Genomic DNA, 12,974 nt, shown 5'->3' with positions numbered 1-12,974 from the left:
CTTATTCTCGTGGACTCGTGTGCTTTATAGCGCCTTTTCGTCCAATCCATTTTAGTTATTCTGTTGCTCCTCTAAACGATTTACGTTTGTATTTTTTTCTACTCTTTTATTAAATCCTCCCCTTGTGATGAGATCCCATTTTTTTACTCTGAAAAGCCGGGGGTCCTCCCTATTGGGGGCATTTTAAGGGCATTTTGGGACATTTCAGGGTTTAGTTTCAAAATCTGATTGTTGTGGCACACTTCGAACCGATATTGGCTGAAGCCCACCACTCTAGTGGGAGCTCGGCTGCCTTCTGGTGCACCCCCTCTGGGACGGGCAGGCTGGTGGGATTCAGGTCTGCTTCCCTGGTTGTTACTGAAGGCCCCACATGTTAGATCCGTGGTCACCAGGGGGCACCGCAGCTCCTCAAACTCCCGATACAACCACGCAGACTCAAGTTTTTCAAAGAAGGAAGGGTTCTGTCGTGTGAAACTCTTACACAATGAAGCGTTTCCCACCACCGTGGCTCTCTTCAGTCTCTTTGTCTTTCCTCCTCTCCTCTGACTCGCCTTATGTTGGACCTGAGAGTAGTTCTGGTGCGAGGCCAAAGCCTGCTCTTACAAAGTGGGGTCTACCACCCCCTACAGCTCCCCCTGGTGGCCCCCACCAAACCCCACTGGACTACAACTCCCATTATGCCCTGTGGGTGTCCATGTGGGAGTCCTAGTGTGGGTGTGCTGCCATCTCGCATATCAGGAAGCCACTGCTGTTAAAAACAAAGTCTCCCCGTGTTCCTTCATTACATTGGCCTCCCGGCTGGGTAATGGGTCAGGCCCTGTCCTGGTCGGGACGCTAGCTCATGTCTGTCATCTGTCACACATCACAGCAGAGGAGTGTGAAGAGCTGTGTCTGCCACTCCAACAGTGGCGCACAGAGAGGCATCATTGGATTCAGGATGGTGGGGAGCCCGAGTGAGCCCTTTAGGGGGCGCCGCTCCATCACAGGGGGCCATTGTTACAGTTGGTCATGTGGGCCGTGAATTGGAGTTTGCTTTGACCCGCTCACCTACCGGACGGCATTTTGTTTTTGTCACTTCCTGCTCCTCGTCAATATTAACCCTTTGTCTGACTTGACCCTGCTGAGCAGTATGCTGTGGGCCTTTGTTTTTCCCACCAGGTGACCTAAAAGAGAACTGAGTGCCAACACTGCACGTCATCTGTGTGACGCAGTGACACTCTGGGCTCTCAGCAGAAACATGATGGGGGTCCTTCATGCCCACCGCATTATGTCTGTCTACTGGGACTGGACAGCCGAGTCAGAGGTTTCCTTTCTTTTTCATCTTCTTGCTGGTGTGTGTCCAGACCTCAGTGTTTGTGTGTGTGTGTGTTTAACTCTAAGGCAGCATCTCCTTTAGGAATTGTCCATCGGTGGATGAAGAAGGACCTCCTTGGTGAGAATCTCTTCTTCCAGACCAGCCTTTGATTTCGGTTGCCTCCTTTATGGTCTTTTGGGCTTCTCATTTTTGACATTGCCATCTCCTGTTCAATGCCCATCGACACCTCTTTGTCATGAGTGGCAAAGCACAGAGAAAACCAAAAGGCAGCCGAGGCTTACAAAGCCGAAGAATCAAGACATACGTTTACAGAGAGGGCACTGCTGCACAACCCTGGCACAGTAAGACCCTGAGAGGATGCCCAACGCTTAAAGGCTGAAGTAATGTCAAGGTGGCACGAGACAGCAGCTCTGAGGAGCTGATGGACATGAAACACACCGCAGACCTCAGAATGAACAGAAATGACAAAGAAACCTAAATGGCCGAAGCTGCGTGTTTCTACACTTTAGACAACGTCTCCAAAACTCCAATTAACGGCACCACTGACGTTTGCCGATTAGAAGTCGCACAGCTACCAAGATGGCAGCTCTGCTGAGGGCTGCAGAGATTCCACAATTCAATTTAAGACAAAGAAATGAAGACGATGAGGTGATAAAAAACAAAATGGCCGAGAGAACCAAAAGGTTTTGGGGTCAAACACGGAATGCCAACCGAGTCAATAAAAGGTGCCACTCGGCGTCCCTTCTCTTCGTATACATAATGGCAAACACAGTGCAGCGCCCTACTAGTGCAGGAAATGCTGACAATTATAATAACAGCAGCCGGGCAGAAACTGAAGACCCCAACGGGCGGCCGTGCCAGTGCCAGTCGTCCATGCGAGTCACTTGGCACTGGCGGCAGGAGGCCTTGACAGCTCTGGATCTTCACATTTTGCTGCTTTGGTCTTCACATTCTTCTGACTGAAATTTGGACTTTGCTTTTATTTCTGTCCTTTTTTATTCCTAATATTTTGACACAAATGTCGTGTCCATCTTTGCCACATAAGACCACTTGGCAGGAGGATGGCACTTGTTTCTAAAATCATTAAGAACTGTTGTGTGTTTTAACGGAAACTGACACTCCCATGAAAATAAAAAAGGAGAGGGTGCACTTTGATAGCTGAAGACACAACAGTCCATCCACATATCCGTTTATGATTTGGGGAGACATGGAGTCACAAGGGTGGCAGTGCCAGTCTGTCCTTTGGCCCAGCCATTCATAAGGGCACAGTGTAGATGCATGAAGAAAAGCAGACGCGCCGTGGCCTCTACTCTCACAGGCGCACACAAGTGACCCTCGGCTCACACAGCTGGCCTGTCACAAGGCCACCCGAGGGGGACAGACATCACTTTGGGAGCACAAGTGTAAGGTGCTAGTTATTGTGTGAAGAAGACTTTCTGGAAATGTGCCTTCGGTGTGATTAACGACCCCCCATATGAAAGTTTGGATTTGGTGGATGTGTGAATTGTGACAGGGACAGAATCACAAATGACAAATATGAACATGAAGATCCGGGTTTATGATTCTTCATGTCTTAAACAGAAGCATTTTAACGACATACGCCATCCTACGTTTGGTCTTTTTCAAGTCACAATCAGATGTTAACTTGCTACGAGCTCTTAAATTAGAGTTTTGAACATTGGAGCGCAGATGGAGAAGAATGAAGCTGCAGGTCTTTCATGGACAGAGAGTTCAAAATATAAAAAGCTCTCTTTGACACTCGCTCAGACTACTATTCTACAGTAATAGAGAGCAATAATACAAATCCTTGGTACTGTTTAGAACAGCGGCTAAATTAACAAATGGTGCAAAACACCAACAGACATTAGCAGTACAGACTTTATGATGATTCCGGAGCCTCACTGCACTTGGGGGGCCGGAGTCGGGTGGGAGAGGACGGAGAGGAGTAGAAGAAAAGAAAAGAAAAGAAAAGAAGAGGGTTGACTTACTGAGAAGGTTTGTGGTGGCATTGTGTTGTGCAGAAAAGTCAAATAAACCGCGTGTGTTTTGGGGACATTGTGAGTCCGACTGTCTGTGTCTGGGGGTCACACTCCACAATGGAAAGTCCAAATGCTAATATTTCAGGTAAACACCATATGTATGTATGTAGGCCTATGTATATTTATATTTATATAAGCCATTAAATGCGTTTATAGTGAAATGTGGCCATCAAAAATGACATGTAAACATAAACAGATCGTGTCACAACTGTCCCTTTCTGCTGCTTATTTTTTTATGTGCAGTAGGATTTCCGCCTCAGGTCATTTCAGGGACACAGTGTCAACACTTTGATTGGTGATTTGTCACCCTTGAGTGGCAGTGAACACAAGTCATCAAGGGCCACCTTTAGAGCAGGTGCTTCACATGCGGACCCCTGAGAGCTCTTGACGTGACTCTGCTGTTTTCTTGCCCTCATGAGCTTTGTGTGCATTGGCACAGATTCACGGTGCCCATGCACATACGTACGTACAAAGCTTTTAGCGTTGCCATGCACTAATTAACGTGCTGTGTGGATCCCACCAGGCATTCAGCATTTAAGTAAAGTCCTCTCCTGTTGCCATCAGGTGCCCGCACGACTTTAGATCCCCCAGACAGTACATGGGGGCGTGTCCATGGGAAAAATTGGAAAAGCAACCAATGAAAGGGCCGAATCGGGTCACCTGCTTGCAAAGAAGTTACGTAGACCCCCACCTGTCCGGCGTCCTTTATCACTTCAGAAACATTCAGGTAGGTGTTAGCACAGAAATGAACGAAGTACCAGTTTTAGTGCGGGCACATGGTGCACCCAAACACATTTATTTCATGTTTGCCCTCCCTAATTAATTTAAGTTGAGCTTTTCGACTACTTGGGGTGGTGACGCGGTGCCCTGCATTACAAACCTCCACATTTCGCAGATCCCCCCCCCCCGAAGAAAATGATTGTTGCAACGTTTTTAATAATCAATTATTATCGATTATGACGATTACTTGTTGCAGCCCCTTTGCCTCGTTTTTCGTTGCCTTTTTCAGCCCGCGTCATTTACATTTCTATTAAATCGGATATTTTGGAGACGGGATGGGCTGCCTGTGGCTAAAGAATTGGGCTTTTTGTTGAGGCGGGTGCCACCTCTGGCCCGCTGTATGGGACTCTGAGCGAATCTCTTATCGTGGCCTGACTGGGCTTCAGAAATGGTGCTTGTAATGTGCTCCCCATAGAAAGGCACTATAAAAGGTAAGTTGCTTATTGCTCCTGAATGTGCGGTGCATCTACATTTCTTTTTAGTTTGTTGATATGAATCCATAAATGGACAAGTGAGACGGAGATGTAAAAATCAGGATGAAAAGCCCACGGAAGTGACGGCGCAGGTTTATCTTCACCAAAATCGAAATCACGCACTGAGCTGAGAAGCGGAGCGCCGCTGTTTGAACTTCACATTAAAGCTGCAGGCGTCCACTGACAACCGAAGTCGCGCTCTTTCCTCCCTGTCTGTCGGTCTGTCTGTCTGTCTGTCTCTTTGAATATTTCAATCGGTTTAAAAAGTAGCCGAGTGTCCCGTTTCTCTTGCAAACGCACATTTTCTTGCTTTACAGGTTCGCTGCGGAGCCCACATGTCAGCCACATCCTTCATCCTCTGCACCTCCAGTCTCGCTTCGGAGCCCACAGCAGGTAAGATGGCATCTTCTACAAGACTTTATGGCCACTGTTGGAGTCTCTAAATGAACTGGACTTGAATATCACCGTGTAGTGGTTTAACGTACTGTGTGTGCGGGCTCTGTTTCTGCCCCGCACACGCATGCGCACCTGAAAACGAGGCAGACATCGATGTGCACGGCGCTGCCTGTCCACTGTGAGGCTTACGTCTTCCTCTTGAGAGACGCGTTCACGCCATTCCACCCGGCTGAGGCGGACATCGGCGTCCAAAACGGTGAGCACGCGCCTTGATATTGTGGAGGGGAATCCTGCCAGGTGGACATTTTCACCAATGCGCTGATTTAACGGCGAAACACCCCGGCCGGTTGGAGCCAAAGCCAAAGTGGACGACCTAAAAGGGACTGCATGGGGAAGCGTGGGACTTCTCCTTTGTTCTATTTGTTTCTGTCCTGTCTTTATGTCTCCTTGGTCTCCTTTACTTTTTCGGCACAGTCCATTATAAGGGGTGATTCACGGTAGGGTCATATACATCAAAACTCGTTGGTTTGTTCAGTTCAGTGTCAGGGATGATTTGCTAATGGGGACTATGTACATAATACAGGGTGGGCCAGGGAAATGTTACCCAAGACCAATACTGGTGCCATGCTCCTTGGAGGAGGCCGTAGCCACGGCACAGCCAGAAAATTGGCGTTTGGTGTGCGGTGTCAGGAACACAAATAGTGGGCCCAATTTTCTTCAAATCAACTGTGAATCCCACGGTTTACCTGGACATCTTGGAACAATTTTACAACCAACTAACACCAGAAGAAAAAATGTCCTGCTTTTTCCAACAAGATGGGTCAACATGCCACATCTCATGCGACTCGCTGGCACGGCTTCATGAACTGTTTACAGAGGAGCGCACTGTGAGCAACGGCTTATGGCCTCCATGTTTCCCGGACTTGTCCACATGTGATTTTTAAAGCAGAAAGTGTACGCCAATAATCCACATACCCTGGATGAACTCGAGGAAGACATCAGGACCACCATCCGCAGCAACAGCAGCAGCCCAAAGGGGCATAGACGTGAACGGGGACCACTTTCAGCATCTGTCGTAACTTGTGGGTAAGAAGTGGATAAAAACAATCCCCCTGCTCGTTCATCTTGTCTATCGCCCACCTTGTATATACTCTGTCTAGTTGGCTTAACTCATAGTCTGCTGGTTTTATTTATTCTTCATAAAGGACATCTCCATCGAAGACAATCAAATTAGGGCTAAGGTTCTGTCCATTTTCTGTACCTGTTGGTATTTAGTCGTTTACTAAGAGTAGGAGGGTCTCGTGTGTGTCAGCCTCCTCATATTGAATTTTGAGGAACTTACTACAACGCTTAGCAGTTTGCATTATCCATCCATCCATTTTCTGATCCACATATAGCGCCTTGAGCATGGGAAGGGCGCTATATAAATAAAATGTATTAATATACCCCAGTTCAGGATCATAGGGTCACAGGCATAGCCAGAGGGGGACTTCTGGTTTGAACCCACCTGAGATATACTTTACAACTGATTACAGATACAATAATATTTCATGTACTTTCTCATCCCTCCTGGAGCGTCATACACATGGCAGATGGGACTTGATCCATGGCGTTGGACATCACACTTACATTATCAAAACTGCTCAGTCCTGTGTGGTGCATGTGAGAGATGCCTGGACCTCAGACGAGGTGCCCAATCCTCTAAGGACATCATTCAGCCCAGCAAAGCCCACCAGTCCTGTCCACTTATTAAGATCAATTTGAAAGTCCCTCAAGTCCTCCTGTCCACCACACTCCTTGGTCTCTTATTCCAAGTGTCTGTGGTCTTCTGTGTAAAGAAAAACTTTCTAATGTTTGTGTGAAATCGAATCTTCACAAGTGTCCAGCTGTGTCCCCGTTTTCTTGGTGACCTCATTTTAAAGTCACCATCTCGAAGCACTGGACTAATTCACTTCATCATTTCAAACACTTCAGTCAGGTGGTCTCCTCTTCATCATTGTGAAGACTCAGCTCTTTTCCTCTTTCCTCATCACTCGCCCCCTTTCACCCCCTATAATCAGCCCAGTTGCTCTTCTCTGGACCTTCTCTTGTGCTGCTGTGTCTTTATGGAGACCCAAACTGCACCCAGGACTCCAGTTGAGGCCTCACCAGTGGGTTATAAAGCCTGAGCAGAACCTCCTGTGACTTGTACTCCACACGTCAAGGCGCTATATAACCTGACATTCTCTTAATGGCTTCTGAACACTGTCAGGAAGAATGATAGCTTAGAGTCCACTGTGACTCCTGAATCCTTCTCATGAGGTGGGCTCTCGATTCTCAGACCCCCATTGTGTATTCAAACCTGACATTTTGACTTCCTGTGTGTCATTCTGCACATTTATTGACATTAAACATTAAATGAAGTTTTATTCTGCTGTCCAGCTGTGTCAGAGTGTTGACTTGATGTTGATCTGCTGCCATTTTGTACTTAATGTGAATTCATCCAGCTGTTTTATTTTGTGAATTATTTTAAAGCTCATCTATGGAATTCTAGGGTGTCCATTAGAGCCATCATAGCCCCCCACCCACTGGTGAGCAGATCCCCCTGTCACTCCCAGGGTGAATTCTGAGAGGACGTCCCCATCCTGAAGGATTCCTTGGGACCAGATGTTCCAGCGGCTACCCTGCTGTCCAGCGTTGTTTGGTGACATTGTCTGCGGTGTGCAGTGGCAGAGAAAGGGCTTTGAACTGGGAGGGGGTCTTTAGTGCCCCCCATTATATTATATTCATGTGTGTGTTTGGATCGTTGAGGATGTTGGTCTGTGCCTGTGGCTTCACCGGCTGGTTTACTTGCTTGCAGCATTTGCTTTGCGGCTAGTGGAGCATTTGGGGCGATGACGTTGTGATGGTCTGGTGGGTGGGATGAGGGATGGGCAGCCCCTTGCCCTGCTGCTGGCTCAGCCTCTGGTGAGGGTTCAATCTTCGTTTGCCAATGGCTGATCTTTGTGCCCACAGAGTCGAGAGGTGGGCGTTGCTGGGGTTTTGAGCCTCCCTTCTCTTGTGACCTTCTTCTCTGGCTGCTGGCCTTCAGATTCTTAATTTCGGTTTTATTTCCCATTAAAGTTCTCAACTTTCACAAAATATGCCAGCAAGACTTTGTGGAAAGGCCCCCCTTTCAAAAAGGGGGACCGCACTAAGAGACAGAAAGGGAGGTGAAGAACACCAAGACAGACAGACCCACTAGAGAGTCTTTGTGACCTCCAAAGCCCCCATCAAGTCCAGCAAGTGTTTGGAGCGTAAGCTGGATGAGGGGTGAACGGGCAATGCCACGAAAAAGCAAACGGTTAACTGGTGCCATGTCCAAGGGCTGTTCCTGTCTGATGCATGCTGGGATAGGGTGGTGGATTTGAAAATGAATGGAAGAGTCGATGGATGGATCATGAATTATTACGAGATACAGCAGTTTGGAGATTCGTTTATTGATAGGGTTTATAATTATCAGCCAGATGATGACATTTCTCTTTTCTAATATATGTAGATGTATCCGTATTAATAGTAATAATCAAATGTCCTCCAAGCCATCTTCTAGCATTGTCCTTTGTTTTAGCCGTGTGATTCACTTCTTTATCCTTTACTTTATATCAACAGATGTCTAGGTGGCTTGTAACAAATCGTCCCTCACCGTGCTGTGTGGTGTCCTCCTCTGACTGACCTCACTGATGGCCGAGGCAGAGACGAGGACACAAACGCCCGACAGCCATACCCGACTTCAAGTGGAGATGCGTTTTCTTGAAAGCAACTCGAGTAAAAGTAAAATTTGCCAATCGGCTAACTCCTCAAGTCGAAGTTTTAAAGTATCTGACAGGAACGGCACGTAAACATCAAAGGTAGCAGTAAACGTTGCTCCTCCATGTTTAAGAAGAAGTTCTTCACAAGCTTAAAGTCCTCCTTGGAGTCCCATGTGAGTGAAGTTTGAGCCAAGCGTCTGCAACTGGCAGCCGAGACGTTCAGCGTGAGCGGCCATCTTGACAATCGTCTCCTACACGCGACGTTTTGGCTTCCACCATTTCAAGTGGGCAGTGAGCCTGAAAGCCCCTTGTCAAGTGAATTTCTGTAATACGAACAACTGCTAACTTAAAAGGAGACATTTGAAGACATCTCTGACCCCAGCATTCCCCTCCGATAACACAGAACTACACGGAAACGGAGAGAAGTAGTTTGATACTAAGATTAGTGAGCCAAACGAACCCTGAAAGGCAGCTTGGCCTTCGTTACGTAAGGTTTCACGATGAAGTGTGTGATGGATGGCCGGGGATCCTGCCCGGACGGGACGCCTTTTAAATGAGAAGACCAGGGGGAATGGGCGCACTACCAGGAGAACCTCCCCTGGGACACGAGAGGGCAGCCCCCTGGGTTTACATCGGGGCCATGGATTTGGAGCTCAGAAGCTCAACCTGCTGGGGGTCCTTGGTCATCATCAGGGGACACCTGGAAGGCTCCAGAGTCTGGGCATACAGGTTAATCGTGGGACACCTGGAGCACTTCTGGGTGCACTGTAAAGGAGGCCACCAGAGTCGGGAGGAGGAGGACGAAGAGAGAGAAGGACTGGATACTGCGTTGTGTGCCGGACCGTTAGTAGTAAAAACGTGTGCAGTTTGCAGATACGGTGTCTGTATGTCCGTCCGTCTGTCTGTGTCTAGGGACTGCCTTCTACAAGTGTTTCTGCCAGACGTAATCCTTTCTAATTTCACCCTCTTGAGCGTTGCCTTTTAGGTTTTCTTGATGTGTTGTGGAGCTGTGACACCCAAGGTGATGTGAGAAGTCACGAGAGCGCCACGCGTTATTTCATAAATGTTTGAATTTCAATCAATGCTCACGTGTTACTCTGCTTGGTTTACACCCAAAGGATTTCTGCAAACTGAAAGTCTCTTCTGTTGGATACTACTTCTTCTTCTTCTACCACCTTTGAAATTTCTGTGCATATCTCGAGTGTCCATTCTCGTTTGTAGGACGTCCACTGATCTCTTAGTCGCCCTTCAGTTCATGTTGCGCATTCCTTCAGCTTTTCTTCATCACATTCTTTATTTATTTGACCTTCTCCGTATTTTTCTTAAACCAATTGTTGTATTTCAGTGCTGTTCACTTGACCTTTATCTCGTTTCCGACCTTTATTAACCCTTCATGCCATTTCTTATGTTCTTCTTCTTCTCCCACAGCACGTCAATGCACATCTTGCACCTCGGCCTGTGGATCGTCCTGACCCGTTCACCGGGCTGCCATGACGTCGGCGTCTGAATGCGGCAGACTCAGCTGTGGAAATAACATAACAGAGACTGGGATTGCATGTCACCAATGTCCGGCCCCGCCCTAAACCTTCAGCTCCGCCCTGTTCTGCGGGCCGTGGTGAGGCCTGCTTGGAATGACTGTGTTGAGAACCTCGCATTTGAAAATCGTCTCCGATTCTTTGTATGCGTGAATTTCCCTAAAGTGGGTGAAACTTGTATTTTAAGTAATCAAGCAAGCAAAGCCTCTGCAAAGCCCATTGGGTTTCTGGCATAAAACTGTGAATGTCTCTGGCAACATCAATTAGTGCAAAAGTAGCCATGTGTGTTTGAAAAGTGAAAGTGAAGGCAGACATAAAATGGAAAATGTACCCTCAGGTAGAAATATTCTCCGAAGACAGACAGTCCATTACTCCACAACACTGGCAAACACTAAACGCAGGTTTACAGGACGTGGACCTTCTTATCTGTGGCCAAAGAAGCAACAACTGTGTGGTGGTTTTAGTGTGTCAGTTTAGCCGATGTTCTGTAAAGTGCTGACGTCCAGAGCCACTAATCAGTCCGAGTCACTGCGGCGCTGCAGCTGGCTTTGGGGATGCGCTCCTCTTTGTCTTCTCCTTCTTAACCTTCTGTTCTTTCAGGCCAACTTAATGAAAGTTAACTGAGATTGTAAAATGTTATCAATACACACAGTGTTGGGCGAAACTGAATGTTGCAGGTCACGTGTGACACGCCGTGTTGTAAATGGGTGGCACGTTTCAACAACACAGTGATGCCTGCGTCCCACCACAGTCTTCAGATGTTTAGAAGCCATCATGGCCGGGAGCAGAGCTTTCTGGGGAAGGTGAGCTCGGACCAGGAAGGCACAGTCGGTGCTCCATTGTCTTTAGACTCCTCACTCTTCGTTCCTCGTTTTTCCAGTAGCCACAACTGAAGCATTGTGACTGATGGCTCACAGATCTCCTAGAAGTTTTTGTGGAGCCGGTGGGTTTCATGGAGTGCCGCTTCAGAGGAGTTGCAGGATTATGATCATGAAATTGTATTCATTATTCGACAGCAGTCACAGTGAAGACTTTCTGCTCTCCCTTGGAGGTCCTATGTCCAGACCCCATAGGGTTTCAACAAGGGTCAGCATGATGTGGGACAGACCACCAGCTCTCAGTGCCTTGAAGGGTATGTGCTGCGTGGTTCAGAAAGCCAACCTCATGGGAAGTGGTAAGGAACTCTGCCAGTCTGTGCCAAAAGATGTGAGGAGCACATTCAGTTATTTACACAAATGGTACTGAAGTACAAAGGAGAAAGCCTCGATAAAAAGCATCAGACCCTCGAGTCAAAGACGATGACGATGGAGAACAAGTCTGAGCACACAAACACGGTGACTTGGGTTCAAAGGCCAGACTCCGGCCCTGCACAGATTACTTTTGGACTTTGAGGGCTGAACGACATGTTCACTGGTTCAGAATAAGCACCGCATTGAAGGTTTTTGACTGATGATGTTCATGGTGTGGAGTGGTGGCTCTGAGGCTAGGGATCTGCACTGGCAATCGGAAGGTCGCTGGTTCAAATCCGGTAAATGCCAATAGGGACTCTGCTCTGTTGGGCCCTTGATTAAGGAAGGCCCTTAACCAGCAATTGCTGAGCACTTTGAGTAGTGAGAACAGCGCCATATAAATGCAAAGAATTATTAGATAGATAGATAGATAGATAGATAGATAGATAGATAGATAGATAGATAGATAGATAGATAGATAGATAGATATAGATAGATAGATAGATAGATAGATAGATAGATAGATAGATAGATAGATAGATAGATAGATAGATAGATAGATAGATACTTTATTTATCCCAAGGGGAAATTCACAAGTAAATGCATTAAAAGCATTAATATATCCTAACAAACTGCAAAATGTTCATTTAATAAAAGGTTACTTTATAGTAGTGGGATGATTCAGATGTGCAAAATATGGTGCTGCCCCGTCTTATAAATGATATGAGAATTCTGTTGAATGAAATGGAACATCTGCCTCATTTCTGGTGTGTATTAATATTTGCACCCAAGAAATCTGTGATTTATTTACATGGACATGCACATGATTTGCTCATTGGGTTTTTAAGGGAGATGCAATATAACTGGAATTACAGTTAATCCCATAAATTCACCAAAGCCCATGAAACATTCCACTTGCTGATTGCATGACAGTGTGTGTGTGTGTGTGTGTGTGGAGCGTCTTTGTCTTTGTACCATCAGATCAGTCTTCAAAGGGATCAGAGTACAAAATGAATGTGACTTCCAGTCCAAATATGTACAAAACTGTTTAAAATGTACAAAACTGAACAGATCCATCTGGTTTTGGCACAAGAACAATTGGACTGGACCATCACTTTTACTTTCTGAAATCACCCCCAATTCAAGCTTCTGATTCACCTCATCACGTACCCCACCGTTCTTTACTTCCGGTATACGATACGGGCACCTCTGCATCTTAACACCAGGCTCATTCACAATCTTGTGTTCAGCAAGTTCAGTCTGGCCAGGCAAGAAGAAAAAGACATCAGAATTTCTCCCAATCATGGACAGTAACTTGGCCATCTCCATGTCCTTCAAAGCATCACCAATAGCAAGCTCAGTCTGAGTGACTTCAGCAGCACTGGCCACCATCTCATTAGGGTCATGCCACTCCTTCAGAAGATTAACATGTAAGATTTG

This window comes from Erpetoichthys calabaricus, chromosome 3 (genome assembly GCF_900747795.2).
Source record: "Erpetoichthys calabaricus chromosome 3, fErpCal1.3, whole genome shotgun sequence".
NCBI classification, from domain to species: Eukaryota; Metazoa; Chordata; class Cladistia; order Polypteriformes; family Polypteridae; genus Erpetoichthys; species Erpetoichthys calabaricus.
The sequence above is the reverse complement of the archived record's forward strand: the minus strand, read 5'-3'. Positions refer to the sequence as shown.